Source organism: Lytechinus pictus, chromosome 7, assembly GCF_037042905.1.
Source record: "Lytechinus pictus isolate F3 Inbred chromosome 7, Lp3.0, whole genome shotgun sequence".
Taxonomy (NCBI): domain Eukaryota; kingdom Metazoa; phylum Echinodermata; class Echinoidea; order Temnopleuroida; family Toxopneustidae; genus Lytechinus; species Lytechinus pictus.
In genome coordinates, this window is record NC_087251.1 from 42,977,145 (window position 1) to 42,988,737 (window position 11,593).

Sequence of the window (11,593 nt, forward strand, 5' to 3'; positions counted from 1 at the left end):
TTACTTCTGGTTGGATAGTCTACTAACTATTGCTCTCCTATATTAGACCTCCCAGACATGCCATGGTCTATTACATAACATCCCCCAGGCATACAGCCGAGTGAAAGACTTTTATCCCTTCTCTGTTCTGAGATTGGCCTTGATTTCCCCATGATTTGTCGATGGAAGGTCGCTTTAAGCACTGGTTTGAAGCAGGGTGACTTTAAAATAGGCCAGTCTTTACCTTTGCCACTGTATAGCTACATGGATTCTGAAACACTGTCAATCAAAGATTCTGTTGCATCAATTGACTCTAAACCTATGTAGGGGCAGGGTGACTTTAAAGATAGGCCAGTCTTTACCTTTGCCACTATGTATTAATGTAGCTTCATGGATTCTGATATACTAGATTTGTAGTTTTTTTGGGCGAAACCAAAACACTGTCAATAAAAGAGTCTGTTGCATCAATTGACTCTAAACCTGTGTAGGGGCTATCTTTGAAGGAGATTGAAACCGTTGGAACTAGTTAGCTTGTGTGAAAACAAAAAAAAAATCATGTACCGGTAAGTGGAATCAAGTACACACATTTTATCTATTATATTTTTAAAAACTTAGTAAAATACTACTTTTTATTTAATGGTAAGTAAGTAATACAACAGATTTGTATATTTTATTGCAAGTTGAATGATACACTTCTAATAAGGTTATTTCTGATATCCCAAAATCTGTTAAATTCTTGTAAATTGAACTTAAGAAAGACTAGTACCAGTACTTATGTTATGGTAGCAGTGAGGAAATGGATGATAACTTATTTGTACAAAGTATTACCTCATATATGAGCATGTATTTCAAGGCTCTCCCTTAACTTTTTTTCTATGGTTGCCAGCTGGGCAACCTATAATAGGTAAATTGCCAATTCGTCTATTGCCAACTCGTCCACTCATCAAATGACCTACCTTCATTTAGTCTAATACTATTACTAGTCCATCATCATTTCAACAACCACTTGTTCCAATAACCATTTGGTCAAATCATCATTCCGTCTAATCACCAGTTCATCTATGACCATTTCGTCTCGTAACCAGTTGGTCTAATATCCATTTTTATTTTCATTCATTTCGCCCAATTATTAACACTTAGTCCAATAAGACAAAATGGTGTATGGACTAAATGGCTATTGGACCAACTGGTTATTAGACGAAATGGCGAGTGGACAAAATGGCAATTAGACCATGTGGATAGTGGACGAACTGACGGTAGACCAAATGATAGTAGACGAGTTGGTAATTGGACAAATTGGCATTGGACCAATTGAAAATAAACCCTATAATATACTCGTAGTATACTATAGATTGCCTGGCTGGCTTTTTTGTATGCAAATACATGGAAATGAACACTAGCTAACACATGATTAACTAAAAGTAGTGTTTCAAGTATGCAAATATTGAGTTATGCTTTTAGTAGCGAATCAGATTTTCTACAATTATTGAAGGTTTAACATGTCCACTGAAACAAATTTTACCAACTTTAGACTGTAACTACAGTACCTGAGATGCTGTCCATTGTCAAATCCATAGTCTGCAATAAATTTCAAATGTTAATTAGAATCTTCTTTGCATACAATTATATTTTGATGAGTGGAGGTGACTTTATACATCAGTTCCAACAATCCGTTGGTCAATCGGCCTTCTATTTGTGATTCTGTTTCTGAAGTATCGTCAAGACCCTTTAAGCTCACGTACAGAGATTTCACCAGTATGACATTTTTTTTTCATATGTTAAGGCCTAAACAATGAGGGGACATTACAGAAATGGCGGTTAATATAGAAGGATCAAACTCAATGGGATCCATTATTCAGCTCTTTTACTATTAAAGCAAACATTGAATTACATTTACTGTGAGAAATTCTGGGAATCCTAATGCTGTTCATTTCTGTCAAGTATATTTTCAACAACTACTCTGTTGATTGTTTGAAAAATGAACTTTGTTCATGTATATATTTTTTTAGAAACATATATTGAATCAAATGTTCTTCAAAACAGTTGAAATTTCCTTATTAAATATTATTTATCTATGGACCCAACTTTTTATTGAGTACTGTTTTAAGAATATGGTCATCATTCTTAAAATTTAATAACTGTTAGGCAATCGCTGACTGTACGACAAAGAAGTAATTGGCGCTAATTGTTCACCAGAACAAATAACTACAAAAAATAGCTTGGGCTCTTGTTGATTTTCTTGTTTTTGTATTTTTCCTAACGTATTGGTATTTGGTTATCACTTATCAATGTATCTAGTACTCATTTTAATCCAAAGATGTTTTCTACCATGTACAATATATTTGTGATATTTATATGGAGGATCTATGGGATGAAACGTGTTGGCAATAAAGCATTATTATCATCATTGTTATCGTCATGTATTAAAAACACATTAAAGGAAGTAAAAGCAGATGAATAGCATAGAATGTGTCTTGTGTCAGTATAATTTTTCATCAATTTGTATGATATATTCATAATTGCGACTAATTGACTGTTTTCCACCCTTGTAAAAAGTTTGCTTGCGAAAGACAGTTCTAAATAGGGCTAGCATACAAAATTGAACAATGTGAATAATAAATAAGTGTTTGGTACCACAAAATCGTAAAATAGCCTTAAAAACGGACATACTGAAGCTTTTCGACTCGCACTCGTCGGAGTAAAATTGCATGAATGACTAGAATGCTAGAGCGAAACAATATAGAACTGAAAGTGACAATGGACGCTAAACAGCTCACCGTTCAGCGTCCATTGTCTCTCACGGTTCTATTGTATTGCTCCACTCAATCTTTTCGTATACAATGATAGTTCAATTTACATAAATAATTTATAAATCAGTGCAATTCACAGCAAATCGTTTTAAATTGTAATAATACTGCCGCTAAATAAGACTCCTAAAAGCTTATTATATTGTCAAGTCTTAGAGTTTTTTTGTTTTTCATTTTGATAGGATATTGTGTCCTGTAAGTTGCCTGTTGTAAAAAAAAAAAAAGTACTCTTATTGTCACCTAAAAAAAAAACATCCATGAAGGGTGTATTCCAGGGGGGGGGGGGGGTCTGGCGAATCGGACTAGGAAAGGGTTGGGGTGTTGCCCCTATATCTGATAACTCTTACTGAAGTTGCAATGAAACGAGGGGCTTAAAGGACTAGACAACATTTTGCAAATTGGAGTGCTTGGGAACTGAATTTAACATGAAATGGGGGTCTGAATGACCACACATAGCTGCCCTCCCCCCTCTCCCGGAGCAATGTATTAAGAATGCATGCATGAAAAACACAACTTTTGGTCCCATCAACGGATTTGGATCTAACAAGGTGGTACTTAAGCAACACTTAATTCCTCAAATAATTTTTTAGGAGGTGGGGTATGAGAGAAATTGCATATTGCACGGATGATTTTATTTCTTGAAATACCAAAAAAAAAATCCACTCATTGCATACAAATATCGCAATGATCTACAATTCATGCAACATTAATCATAACTTGTGGAATAACTCTGGTGTCTCATTCTTAGCCATCCCGGCAATATATATATATATATGTAATATAACACTAGATTGGTGTAATAATGATATACCAGCCTGTTGGAAAATGACCATGAATGATCACAAAAATTAGAAGATTTTAAACTTGTTCAAAAGCATGTCGTCTTAGTTGAAAGAGAATTTCTTTTCATACATTAGATTTGGCAATAATGGTTGCCTGACATAGCAACAAAAACTAAATTATTGCAGAAAATATAAAAATTCAGTTCCAAGTAGGAAAACATAATTGAGGGGGTCGGTGCAATATAGCGTTAAACCACACTTTTGTGGAAAATGAGTTACATGCATTTACACTATCCTAAATCACTTCTCTACAATCCCTAAAAATGCCGTCATCTTAAAATTCATCCAATAATTGGGTCTATTAATGCAGGCATGCTTTTCCCACGAAAAAAATCACATCTTTTAAGCAGGAATAGTGCTAAGCCACTCTTTTCAAGATGGCGGCCACCGTAGTAGCAGACAGCAAGGTGTTTGAAACAAAATTAATTGAGGAGAGTTAGCAGACTGTTTCATCAAAGAAATTAGTGATTCTGAATTCTGATTCATCATATAACTTCTGAAAAAAAGGAGATGATTTAAGCATTGCGAAAATTAAAGCATTTGATTGGTAATTTTTGCTACTTTTTTTTTACTTTTGGGGTTAATTAGCACTATTTTCATGCTAAACCTATTAATAATGACATTTTTTACTAGTTTGAGTCCTGTTTCTTGAACTTAAATAACATAATCATAGGAGCATTTTAGCATTGTGTCTTAAGATAAAACAAGAAAATTAGCCAACATGCATTTATATATGCTGACTTTCACTACATTCTTTTTACAGGAGGTATTGAATACCACTCGGGAGGAAGAACTGAACCCTCTTAAACTACAAAAAAGGGGAAAAGATTAAGAAATGTTGATCAGTGGAAGCCAGCAAAGACAAAACGCCGATATGCAGGAAAGCGATATACAAAGGGAACAAAATTATTGGGAGAACCATACGCTTGATGTCCAATAAATTGATGGAGCAGCTATAGGCACGGATCCATGGGGGCCAAGGGGCACATGACATTAAAGACTGATAAAGAAAACTAGGAGGGCCTATATCTTCTTTAGAGTTCTAATTTCATGTTGCAAAGCAGATAAATTTAAATGTAACATTTATTCCACATTTTGAGCGAGGATGCATTTTGTGGTGGATTTATTGTGACGGATTTGGCTCAAGTGGTAATAATTATAATCCACCAATTATAAAATGTGATTAAAAATATCCTCTTGAAATCAACCAAAATCATAGGCCTACTTGATTTGTAAATTTCTTCAACAGACTATTTAATCTTGAGTATTTAGAGATAACTATATCGCGAGAGGGCTAGCTCGGGAGACTATACTAGTACTAGTACTAGACTCGCGTCATATCTCCCTGCTGAAGGAGGAGGAGTCAAGTGGGTGATTTGAAGTTACGGTGTCAATCTGTAGCTGTATTCTGAGGTGGTACTCATCTGGTGAGCAATTATTCATATCTATTCTGCTTATGAATATTCTTTCGTTGATAATATGCTCTCTTATTGTAATTTTCACGTATGACAGGGAGCACTTGGTCTGTCATTTCCCATTACATGCTTTTCCGAGTTAAAAGTTGTAACTTGTTTGCCCTACCTTATTATACCTACTTCTCTCTCAGGAGGCAAATCCAGCGTGTACAATTATAGTGCGCACATATTTAATGGGGATATCACATTTCCGTGATACAGACATTGAAATAGCATTGGAGCTTAATTTCTGTTCATTGCGTGAGGTTGGTCCCCAAGTCTGCGCACCTAACAACTTGAGCTGAGTTCGGATTTAATATGAATTTCTTTTTATTTCACAAAATCTATGAGATAATAATGTTCCTCATTATAATATGAGTAAGTGTACCAAATATCTCATAAAAATTTGAAAGAAATATTTTCTTGGAAAATCCTCGGGCAGGTATTTCAGATAAAAAAAAAATGGTCTGGTTAGTTCCCCCAAGTCTGCGCAGTCCCCCTTGTCTGTGTATCTGCACGATTCTAGTAAAATAAGATACGCAACAAACACAGACTTTACACATGCAATACATTTGATTTACTTACTTGGATTTACTTGGAAGGATGTTGAGACGTTATACAAATAATGCATGCAGCCGAGTGCGTTAGTGGAAATGCAGAGCACGCGAGGTTTCTTTAGATAGGTGCCGCACTGTGCACGAGCCGCTGGCGGCAAGTGCCCAGCGTGCACCATCTGAAGAAACCGAGCTTTCTCTGCATTTACTTTTACGCACGACAGAGCAAGTGCATTATTTGTTTTATAAAATAGCAACACAGAAACAAATTCTTGAAAAGTTACAGTAGGATGGGGGATCGGGTGTCCGGACACTTTATTATATTTTTGAAGCCTTCTTTTTTGTCTTAAGATTACACTAAAAATATGAATTCAATAGTTGTAATCATCTTCTATTTTGTTCTCTATTAATGTTGTAAATCGGATCAAAAATCAGATCGAAAATCGGATCGGCAGTTAAGCTTCTAAAATCGAAATCGAATCGAAAATCGAATCGGCGATGTTTAAAAACAAAGGAATACATCAAAATGTTGTTCGCGGTCGCGCGCATCTTCCTGACAAAGTCACAAAGACGAATGCATTGGAATGGAAGTCGCCAACATGCGCGATCGTTTGGAACATGTTTTAAAGCCAGTGGTTTTGAGGTGTTATTGCTTTAAAATAAACCGAGTGATTTTTATTAGAAAGATAAACGAAAGACGCATCTTCCAAGCAAAGGCGCAAAGGAAAATAAAATGAAAATATTTCTCATAGATCACAGGTTAATGAACGATCGGCGGGACATCTTTTAGAAGTATTTTTAGGTGCTAGCGATTTAGAATTATTGGAATGATCTCTTACGACGCATCATCTTAAAGTCGCAAGTGCAATTAAAATGAAGTAGACGACGCAAGCACACACGATGATTTGAAATATGTTATTAAAATGTTTTGGGTAGCTAGCGTTTTCAAATCAATTTGAAGTTCACGGCGGGGTCCGCTATCACCACGAGGTTGAAGAGAAGATGTCTATCATCATAAAGGGGGTAAGAGAGTAGCGCAGTGAGCTCCGTCAGTAGCACGATCTTTAAAAGTTCACGGCGGGGTCCGCTATCACCACGAGGTTGAAAATAAAATGTAAATCATCATAAACGATGTAAGAGAGTAACGCAATGAGCTCCGTCAATAGTACGACCTTTCAAAGTTCACGGCGGCATCCGCTATCACCACGAGGTTGAAAATAAAATGTATATCATCATAAACGATGTAAGAGAGTAACGCAATAAGCTCCGTCAATAGTACAGTCTTTAAAAGTTTCTGGCGGGGTCCGCTATCACCACGAGGTTGAAGAGAAGATTTATATCATTATAAACGATGTAAGAGATTAGCGCAGTGAGCTCCGTCGGTAATACGACCTTTCAAAGTTCACGGCGGCTTCCGCTATCACCACGAGGTTGAAAATAAAATGAATATCATCATAAACGATGTAAGAGAGTAACGCAATGAGCTCCGTCAATAGTACGACCTTTCAAAGTTCACGGCGGCATCCGCTATCACCACGAGGTTGAAAATAAAATGTATATCATCATAAACGATGTAAGAGAGTAACGCAATAAGCTCCGTCAATAGTACAGTCTTTAAAAGTTTCTGGCGGGGTCCGCTATCACCACGAGGTTGAAGAGAAGATTTATATCATTATAAACGATGTAAGAGAGTAGCGCAGTGAGCTCCGTCGGTAATACGACCTTTCAAAGTTCACGGCGGCTTCCGCTATCACCACGAGGTTGAAAATAAAATGAATATCATCATAAACGATGTAAGAGAGTAACGCAATAAGCTCCGTCAGTAGCACGATCTTTAAAAGTTCACGGCGGGGTCCGCTATCACCACGAGGTTGAAAATAAAATGTATATCATTATGAACGATGTAAGAGAGTAACGCAATAAGCTCCGTCAGTAGCACGATCTTTAAAAGTTCACGGCGGGGTCCGCTATCACCACGAGGTTGAAAATAAAATGTAAATCATCATAAACGATGTAAGAGAGTAACGCAATGAGCTCCGTCAATAGTACGACCTTTCAAAGTTCACGGCGGCATCCGCTATCACCACGAGGTTGAAAATAAAATGTATATCATTATAAACGATGTAAGAGAGTAACGCAATAAGCTCCGTCAGTAGCACGATCTTTAAAAGTTCACGGCGGGGTCCGCTATCACCACGAGGTTGAAAATAAAATGTAAATCATCATAAACGATGTAAGAGAGTAACGCAATGAGCTCCGTCAATAGTACGACCTTTCAAAGTTCACGGCGGCATCCGCTATCACCACGAGGTTGAAAATAAAATGTATATCATTATGAACGATGTAAGAGAGTAACGCAATAAGCTCCGTCAGTAGCACGATCTTTAAAAGTTCACGGCGGGGTCCGCTATCACCACGAGGTTGAAAATAAAATGAAAAATCATCATAAACGATGTAAGAGAGTAACGCAATGAGCTCCGTCAATAGTACGACCTTTCAAAGTTCACGGCGGCATCCGCTATCACCACGAGGTTGAAAATAAAATGTATATCATTATAAACGATGTAAGAGAGTAACGCAATAAGCTCCGTCAGTAGCACGATCTTTAAAAGTTCACGGCGGGGTCCGCTATCACCACGAGGTTGAAAATAAAATGTAAATCATCATAAACGATGTAAGAGAGTAACGCAATGAGCTCCGTCAATAGTACGACCTTTCAAAGTTCACGGCGGCATCCGCTATCACCACGAGGTTGAAAATAAAATGTATATCATTATAAACGATGTAAGAGAGTAACGCAATAAGCTCCGTCAGTAGCACGATCTTTAAAAGTTCACGGCGGGGTCCGCTATCACCACGAGGTTGAAAATAAAATGAAAAATCATCATAAACGATGTAAGAGAGTAACGCAATGAGCTCCGTCAATAGTACGACCTTTCAAAGTTCACGGCGGCATCCGCTATCACCACGAGGTTGAAAATAAAATGTATATCATCATAAACGATGTAAGAGAGTAACGCAATAAGCTCCGTCAATAGTACAGTCTTTAAAATTTTCTGGCGGGGTCCGCTATCACCACGAGGTTGAAGAGAAGATTTATATCATTATAAACGATGTAAGAGAGTAGCGCAGTGAGCTCCGTCGGTAATACGACCTTTCAAAGATCACGGCGGCTTCCGCTATCACCACGAGGTTGAAAATAAAATGAATATCATCATAAATGATGTAAGAGAGTAACGCAATAAGCTCCGTCAATAGTACAGTTTTTAAAATTTTCTGGCGGGGTCCGCTATCACCACGAGGTTGAAGAGAAGATTTATATAATCATAAACGATGTAAGAGAGTAACGCAGTGAGCTCCGTCGGTAATACGACCTTTCAAAGTTCACGGCGGCATCCGCTATCACCATGAGTTGGAAGAGAAGATATCTATCCCCTTAAACATTGCCATAGATAATACCGCGACTTTCTCCCTGAATAATGCGACCTCTAAATAGCTAGCACCTCAAAAACAATCTTGAAATATGTTCTGAGCGATCACGCACTGTAACCAGATCTACGCCGATTTTATATTTTCGATTTTTTCCTTCAAGGGGCATGATCGAAGATCGGCAAGTGATTGCCGATTGTGGTGAAATCGAATGGAATCGGTTGCCGATTGCAAAATCGGTTACAAGCTTATTCTCTATAATATTTTCTAAAATTTTGTACTAAAATTTGATGGAACTTCGATTGTAATTTTTTCCAAATGACTTTCTAAAATTGATCGTCCGGACACACAACCTGTCCGGACACACAACATCTGGGTATACAGTTTTGTTGGACTTCTCCCGGAACTTCTACCGCACTGGTTTGCTTGAGCGTGCAATGTCAATTTTCGTTGCGCACCTTTTGTACCAAAAAAGTTGGGTGTCATGTGATGCGTATTGGCCAATCGCGATGCTTGAAATAATACACCTATTTTATCAAAAGCAATAATATGCTTATGACTATGTGCCCCTCGTTGAGTAGACCAAACGCTTCAGTCTCTGTATTTTGGTTGTTCCGCTGAACTACGTTGGCTCCACTTATGGTGAAATGTCAGAATTGTTAAGGAAATCCCCAGAAACGACGGTTATTCCTGTCTACTCGTTGAGTTTCTTATCTTTGGTAAGGTCTGTAGTTCAGAGGATGGTTGTGCCAACATTTTTCAAGTCTGGATTTGAACTGATTTAGACTAGTTGCACTAACAACTGACTCAGGCAGGGAATTCCAATTATTGCAGCTCCTCAATGAGAATGAATTTTGGCGAACGGCAGATCTGTATCTCTGCTTCCTTAGTTTCATGCCATGTCCTCTTGTACGAGAGCCATGGATTCGTTCAAAGAACAGATCAGCATCAACATTGTCTATCCCTCTCATAATCTTGAAGATCTGGATAACTTCTGCCCTTTGTCTTCTGTATGCCAGGGTTTGTAGTCCAAGGGCTTTCAACATGTCGGGATATTCCAGATTTCAAAGATGGGAAAGTTGCCTTGTTGCCCTTTGCTGAACTTTCTCAAGTAGGTCTTCATCCTTCTTACATTTGGGAAACCAGACTGAGTTACAGTACTCTAATGTGGGTCTGACAATAGTTTTATAGAGCTTGAGCCAACACCTCTCATTCAGACTTGAAAAAGACCTCTTAATGATTCCAAGTTTGATATTGGCTCTCTTGACGACGTCAGCTACATGGTCAGCAAAAGATAGAGATGAGTCAAATACTATTCCCAAGTCCTTTTCATTTTTCTGTGAGGGGATTATATTCTCTCCATCCTCGCTAGAAATGGTGTAGCTAAACTCTGTCTTCTGTCTACCATAATACATTGTATGCACTTATTCACATTGAATTGAAGTTGCCATTTCGTTGCCCAGTCTGAGATTTCATGTAGATCATTTTGGAGATAGCTGGCATCACTTGAATTATCCACGATTCTGTAAACCTTTGTGTCATCAGCAAACAGCTTAACTCTTGATGCGACAGAATCGGGCAAGTTATTAATGAAACACACAAAAAGAATTGGTCCGAGGACACTGCCCTGAGGAATCCCACTAGTTACTGGTTGTGACATTGATTTCCGTGAATTAACAATAACTCTCTGACATCTTCCAGACAGGTATGCCTCTATCCATCTATGGACATTTCCTGTTACTCCATATGCTGCTAACTTGCTGAGGAGGCGTTCATGTGGGACTGTATCAAAAGCTTTACGATAGTCTTAAGTAAATACAGTCTATACTATGGCCATTATCAATAGCACAAGACCAGTCCTCTAAAACTTCTAGGAGTTGTGTTGCACATGACCTTGCAGATCTGAAACCGTGCTGATCATTTGATAATAATTCATTTTCTTCCAGGTGTTGAATCAATTCCTTCCGCACTAGCTTCTCCATGATCTTGCAAACCACAGAGGTAAGGCTTACGGGTCTATAGTTCGCAGGGTCACTACGCTTTCCTTTCTTGAAGATAGGTATGACAAATGCCTCTTTCCATACTTTTGGTAAAGCACCCTCCTCCATGAGCTTAGTAAAAATTATCTGAAGTGGCTTGGCTAACTCATTATGCAGTTCCCTTAATACTCTTGAATGAATCCCATCCGGACCTGCAGATTTATTAATGTCAATGCTTGAAAGCAGATTGGAAATATCCTCTGTATCAAACTCAATATTGGTCAGCAATTTATCAGTTTTACTTGTCACATCCGGTATGTTTGTCATATTTTCGTTGGTGAAAACACTGCCAAAAAAGGTATTTAGAGTGTCAGCTTTCTCCTGATCAGTCTTTGCCCACGTACCATTCTCCCTTAACAGATCTGAAATACCTCCTCTAGCTTTAGTATGGCTCTTGACATATCTCCCAAAACTCTTAACATTAGTTTTGATTTCATCTGCAATTTTAAATCTGACTTAGCTCTTTTAACTTCTGCAGTTGCTTTGTTC